The 6,858-nt window shown below is 33.1% G+C and overlaps 1 pseudogene; it reads right to left on the bottom strand.

Moving 5' to 3' along the window:
* Positions 1-3,929: 3,929 nt before the first annotated feature.
* Positions 3,930-6,006, bottom strand: LOC129287157 (dynamin-related protein 4C-like; annotated as a pseudogene).
* Between the last annotated feature and the right edge of the window lie 852 nt (positions 6,007-6,858).

Below are 6,858 nucleotides of genomic sequence, written 5' to 3'. Positions count from 1 at the left end.
AAATCTAAGGGTTTCCAACAACAGGTCCCTTTGGACGAAAAGTTGAGGGTTTTCAATAAATATATAGTAATAAATAAATATATAAAATAATTAAAATTATAATATTAATTAATATTATATATATAATATTTTACATGTCTAAAAATGTTGGGGTTTCAAAATATTAACGACAGGTCTCTTTAGACCTATCGTTACATATGTAAATTTAAATTTATAATATTATTTCTATTAATAATATTATTTATATTAATAATACCAATAATAACAGAATTAATTATTTGTGAAAACATAGATAACAACGACAGTTGAATTAGGAACCTGTCATGATAATATCATAATATTTACTTTTGATGTTATAACCACAGTTACATTTATAACTGTGAAGAAAATAGTGTCGTTAAATTTGTATTTTGCACTAGTGATCGGTCCTGTTTCGGTAGAAGTTAGTCGTCCGGTCCCTGTCATCATAGTTGCCTTTGGTTCGATCCTGGTAGAAGTTGGCCATCCCATCTCGATCATCACTGTAGTTCTAATCTCGATGAAAGTCTGTCGTTCGTTCCTGTTGTCATCAATTCGATCCTAATATAAGTCGACAGTCTAGTCCTATTGTTACTTTGGTCCTGGTAAAGTCGGCCTTCCTATCCCAGTCGTCGCCTTTGGTCTATTCCCAGTGGAAGTCAGCTATTCGATCCCCATCGTCACCGTAAGTTTGATTTTGATGGAAGTCAATCTTTTGATCCCAATCATCACCATTGGTCTAGTCCCGATGAAAATCAGCTATCCAATCCCCATCGTCGTTATTGATCTAGTCCCAATGGAAAGTGGCCATCTAATCCCCATTGTAGATTGATCAGGTCTCGATGGTAGTATGTCAATCTATCCTAATGCTACAATCCCAAATAGCTTTGACTGTCTGATCTTAATGAAAGTTGGGCATTCGAATTGTCGACTTTAATCAATCATCCAAATTTTTTTTAAATTTAAATATATAATCTGAAATTTAAAATTTTACTTTAGACCCAAACAAAAAATTTTAATATTATAATTTAAAATTTTTTATATCATCTAAATAAAGAATTTAGAATCTATGAATTTAAAATGTGATATAAGATTTTAAATTTAGATTCTTAATTTAAATCCATCCACCCAAACACAACCTAAACGTATGTATATATTTTAACATACTTTTTTAATATAGTCGTTCAACTTGCCATTGACATTTCTATATTCAGACCATCTCAATATTGTTTGTTTAATGCTTTTTAACCAGTTCTTTGCAGTTGGTAGGCCTTCGAATTCATCTTGGTCCTAGAAATCAAGGGCTATGGTGGTGGGTGAGGTCTTGAGATTGTTTCAGACTTCACAAGTTTATAGTGCGAAAGAGGAGGGAGGGAGTGAAGTGTTTGTTCATGGCTTTGCTCTTTTAGATTTCCTTTGTCGACGCCATTCGTCATAGCAGCGCTCAACTTTCCCTTGTTGGTCGTCATCTTTCTGGTTCTCTGATTAGGGATCGTCGTGAATACATGAAGGGGCACAACTAGAGAAAGATGCAATGACAAGGACGTGAGAGAACGTAGACGCGATAAATAGTGAGGAAGCGGCTAAGCTAAAAGCACAAGGGCATTTTGGTCCATTCACATAATCCTTTTTTGATTATTTTATTGCCCTTGATCCTTTAATTTGCTTTGATTCTTGAGAACAATTTACCTTTTAAGGAAGGATTTTCTAGCAATTTTTCCTTCATTTTTTTCTATTCCTAAATATAAGTTGTAATATTGAAAGCACACAAATCAAGATGTGCTTTCGGTTAAAAAAAAAGTAAAAAAGCAGAGAGAAAGATATATTATGAAAAAATTATTTTTAGCTTTTTATTTTTACCCTCTATTTAATTTCACAATATTTAAAATTTCAATTGCCTGGAAACAAGTATTAGTTATGTCTAAAAATTTGTATTATGACTTATATTTAGAAATAAAAGAAAGCCGAAAATTAGGACTTATATTTAAGAATGAAGGAAGTGATATCTTTTAAAAATGGTCATATTGATTGTTTAACAAGGTCACTATGTGTACATGTACTTAATGATGCTAACTTAATTAGTTGTTTCCTATATTTATGTCTAAAAAAGAACACTCCTATTTGTTTCTTGTAAAAAGGTTTGAAGGGATTATTTCGGTCTACGTACAAATGTGATTTAATAATTATGTTGATAAAAATGAAATTTTAAGAAAAGAGAAGAAATCCATGTAAAATAACTTCTAATTTTTGAAAAGATTCATGAAAATAAAACTAGGTTAGCTAGTTCAACTGGTTGGACTAGGAACCAATCACATGTTTAGTTTGATAGGGGAAAAAAAAAGCAAAGGAAAAGTCAAAAAGAGAATCACGTAAAACATGATTTAACAATCAAGTAGATTAAAAAAAAAAGAAATTTTAAAAGTAGGAAAGAAATCCATGCATGTAAAATAACTTTTGATTGTTGAAATGGTTGATGTTATGAGAGTGGGACTAGCTGATTTGATTGGTGAGACCGAAGCTGCACACTTGTTTGGTATGATACAATGAGAAAATTAGGATAGGAGAAAACCATGTAAAATGAATGTGATTTAACAATTAGGTAGATAAAAAATGAAATGAAATTTTAAAAACAAAGAATAAATCTTTGTGTACAATAATTTTTGAGAAGGTTTATGTTATGAAATCCAAGTTGTTTAGATTAGCAACGGGTCACTTATCTAGTTTGATGCAATGAGAAAATAAAAAAAGAGAGAATTAGTCGAACTGACTTTGAATTTGTCAAATTGATAAATTTAATTAGTGAAGCAATTACATTATTTTATAAAAAAATTTAAAAAAATTATAATTTATACATGTTTTTATTGTACTTATTAAGTATTGAAAAATAAAAAAGAATGAACAAATAGGTAAGAAATATATATTTTCTAAATTTATAACTTAAGAAATATGTATATACATTTTCTTTAATGAATACTATGGAGTATTGATGGATATTCCTAATATTTAGATCACTCTGTGATGCAGAACAGGGGGGAGAAGGGGGAAAAGAATATAGAAAAAAGAAAACAGGATTAACAGAGAGAAGAGAAAAATTCAGAGGAGAAGTAAGATAACAGTAATTCTTATTCAATCAAATATATATATATAAATCAAATGAGTTAAGGTACTATTTATAAACTTCAATTCAATCCTAGAAATAAATACATGAAAATCCTAAAAATTCTAAAATTAAATAAAAAGATAACAATAAATGAAAAAATAATAATAAATATTGAAAGATAACAATAATTTAAATTAAAACAAAATATGCAAAATTAATATGAGAGAAAAATATCTTCAATCTTTAAATCTACAATATCTTTATAATATCTTCATTTATTTCTTTCTAATTTTCTTTCCATCACTCTCCTTGTTAATCAGGGGAAGAAAATGGGGAGCCAATGCTGTTATCTCTTGTTATGGTCAGTATCCAATTTTAATATTATGAGTATACCTTATATTTATCAAAATAATTCAATAACTTCATTATTTAAAACAACCCACGAACTCTTGCTATTGTTTCATCAAAATTGGCCTTGATGTCCATTGAAACAATATCATGCAATGGACTAATGGTTATGGACGTTTTGGAAGAAGACTATTGTTAGCTCTAGGATAATTAGACTCCAAGAGGAAAACATTTGTAACCTTCCAGCTCAATAACCAATTTGTGATTTGTTCCACTGTCTTCCTTGGCATCATTTACTTGTTGCTTCATATGTATAAATCTAAAGGGTCAGTTTAGAACATTCAAAGAAGCTAATGCATTTATGCTATACTTTTAATTTGCGGGACAGGATAAGCAAACTAGAATGACACATCATCAATTTAGAGAGGAAATAAGAAAAGATTAAAAAACACTCCCAAATTTATCATTAATAATACGTTGAGTCTCAGACTCATATATAGGCATATAGAAAGACACACACAAGTCACATAACTTAATCTTAGTAGCTAGAAATTCTGTCCATAAGGTTGGACAATACCTCTTTGCTTTTCCTCAGATTTTCAACACTTCGGCTGAGCATGGCACGCTTGCTAGCCATAGAGGGTGACTCCTCCAACAAGCTTTCGATTCCTCCAAAACTTGGAGACACAAAAAAAGCGGTGATCTCCTTCTCCAATTCCCTATTCACCATATTGTTAATGCTGAACTGCAAATGCAAGGCTATGGTATCAATCAGCCTCCTCAGCACAATCCTCCAATAAGTTACCATTCTCATCTTCAAGTCATAAGCTTGATCAAGCACTTTTATGTACTGTCTCAGATGATCAACCCTAATCTCCAAGACTTTCCAGGCCTGTAATAGTTATAATTCCACAACCAGCACGCACATTTTCATTGAAAGAAGCCTGACAAGCCATTAGTCTATTGTATTCAGCCATGTAATCTGGATTACAAGTGTAATCTATCAGCTTCTCTATTTCAATGGCCTCCATTACATGCTTCTTTGAATGCTCCCTCATTTTAGTAATTAGATTTTCTCCTGCTCTGCATGTACACCTCTGAAGCTGGTAATAGTGTTCTGCATGTCGGTTGATGACTTCAATCACCACTTTTTCCAAGTAGTCCCACACATCATCAATGAACTGAATGGGCCTCGATGCAATTCCTCCCACTTTTCTCTGCAATAAAGCAAGAAAGGCAGTGCGAGGCATGAAGTTTGGGAGGCCTATCCACTTGGCTTCCTCCAGAAGTGTTATTTCATCCATGAGAAAACTCTCTGCATGATTACTTTCAGGACATTCATAAAGATCTTTTGAGTAATCATTCAGCTTCTCAACCAAGCGAGCAGTACAATGCATGGTTTTGTCTTCTGGGTACTCATCAAATTTTCCTCTGATGAGAATTTTCTTGAGTGAATCTTTCACCAATCCAATTACATGCATGGAGACAGCCATAGCATCAACAGCAGAATCAGGTTCTTTGGCATGCTCTCGAACTCAGAAAGCTGAGAATTGAGCTTCTCGTTGATTTTTCTAACAATCTCAGGCAGTATCTTTGAAATAATTAAAGCTTGAAGCCCAACTAGTTTATCAGCCAGGGTAGGTATACCCACCATGGATTTATCTATCTTGGACAAAAGAGGATGGTTCTCGAACAGCATAGCTTCCTCCTTTCGAGCTTCTTCATAGGTCTCGTCATTGATTCGATTCCTCACGCACACATAACCAAGTCCTATGTTCACATCATCTGCAGTTACCTTCTCTAACAGTCCTTCTGGTGCTTTGTCAGCCTTTGTTACCACAGCCAAAGTTCTTAAGCCTGTTTTATCAACGCTCTGTGACATCCGAATGGATTCACAGGTTGGAAAATCAACAGTAGCTGATAGAACATTCAAAATAATAGTCTCCTCTGGCTTGATATACTCCATGATTATATCTTTGATCTGGTGATAAATGTCCTCAGGCTGTCCATGAACTGGAACTCCAGTTATACCTGGGAGATCCACCATGGTGAGATCCGGAACACCATTTTTCTTCACCACCAAGGTCAAAGGGGTGTTGCAAATCCCCTTTGACTTGCCAGCAAGCTCTACAGTGGCTTCGCTTATTGCATCAGAGACATGTTCTTCATCTGTTGATACAGCTTTGTCATTGTACTCCAACACAAGCTCCGGCTCCGGCGCAGGGTGGTTCTGGAGTCTCATAATTAAGGGCACCCTCGTGCAGATTCCCTGGTGATGTTGAGGTGTCTGAGGTTTTCAACAGCGTCGAGAACTGGTCGAATCCTTTCATTGTAAAAGGACGCAATGGGTGGAACAAGGACATTGTCGGAGGGCTGAGGTTGGTGTTCTGGGTCTAAGGCGAGAGAGTTAAGCCGTTGTTGAAGACACTCATCGGTAGAATACTTTCCCATTTGGCTGTGAGCCTTCTGAGTTGAAGAGGTTAGTTTGAAGGAGTAGAAGAGGAAGATATGAATTACGGAGAGTGACTGGTAAGATTGTGGTTTATATAGAAATGAGTGAGCTTAATTAGAACAATGGACGTGAGGTTTAAGAAGAGAAGAGACTTCCGACTTCGGAGGTTTTTGGAACTTTCGCTGTTAAGATTGGTGGTGCATTCGGTAACTTAATCGAGAAGTAGAAGGCAAAGGGAGTCCAACGCGAAGGTAAAAGAAAAAGAAATGTGTGATGCGGAAACTCTGGTGACTTGATGCCACAATGCGTGTCAACGTGGCGGGAGGGGTCTTTATTTATTAAAGTTGATTCCTACTTTATCCTTAAGTTTAATATTATTTAATGTTACAAGATGTTTTTTTCAAACATCGTGTTAAAAAATATAGATAATTTTTATTTTTTATGTATAATAAATAATATTTTTTTACAAATACCCTTACTTAGAATGTAATTAATAATTTTTTTAATTCAAACACTATTAAATAAGGATAAACAAAAAATATATATAATTTTTAAAAACAATTAATGAGCTCTTGCAGATATAGTTCATATTATAAGATTAAACTAAGTAAATAACCTAACATTTATTATATTTAGCATTATGCTCAGTTTATTTTATTTGTGAATGATATATCGTTGTATATCATTGATAAATTCTTTTTAAATTTTTAAATTTTTAATGATAAACCCTTAATAGATTAATAATAAACCTCTTGTATGTTAATAAGAACCAGCCACACTTTTAAATTTTTAAAAATTTAGTCCATACTTTCTGGGTACAAGAATTTTTTTTTTGTTAGTTGGCCAATTTGTCTAATAATAATTAATTTGGTTGAGGTGCAATTTATTCAAAAATATTTTATACTCTCTGTATTCCAAATTATAAATCAATTTTGGAGAT

The sequence above is a fragment of the Prosopis cineraria genome, unplaced genomic scaffold (assembly GCF_029017545.1).
Source record: "Prosopis cineraria cultivar Desert tree isolate PC_DT_omini unplaced genomic scaffold, ASM2901754v1 PC11, whole genome shotgun sequence".
Classification (NCBI taxonomy): domain Eukaryota; kingdom Viridiplantae; phylum Streptophyta; class Magnoliopsida; order Fabales; family Fabaceae; genus Prosopis; species Prosopis cineraria.
The sequence above is the reverse complement of the archived record's forward strand: the minus strand, read 5'-3'. Positions and strand labels throughout refer to the sequence as shown.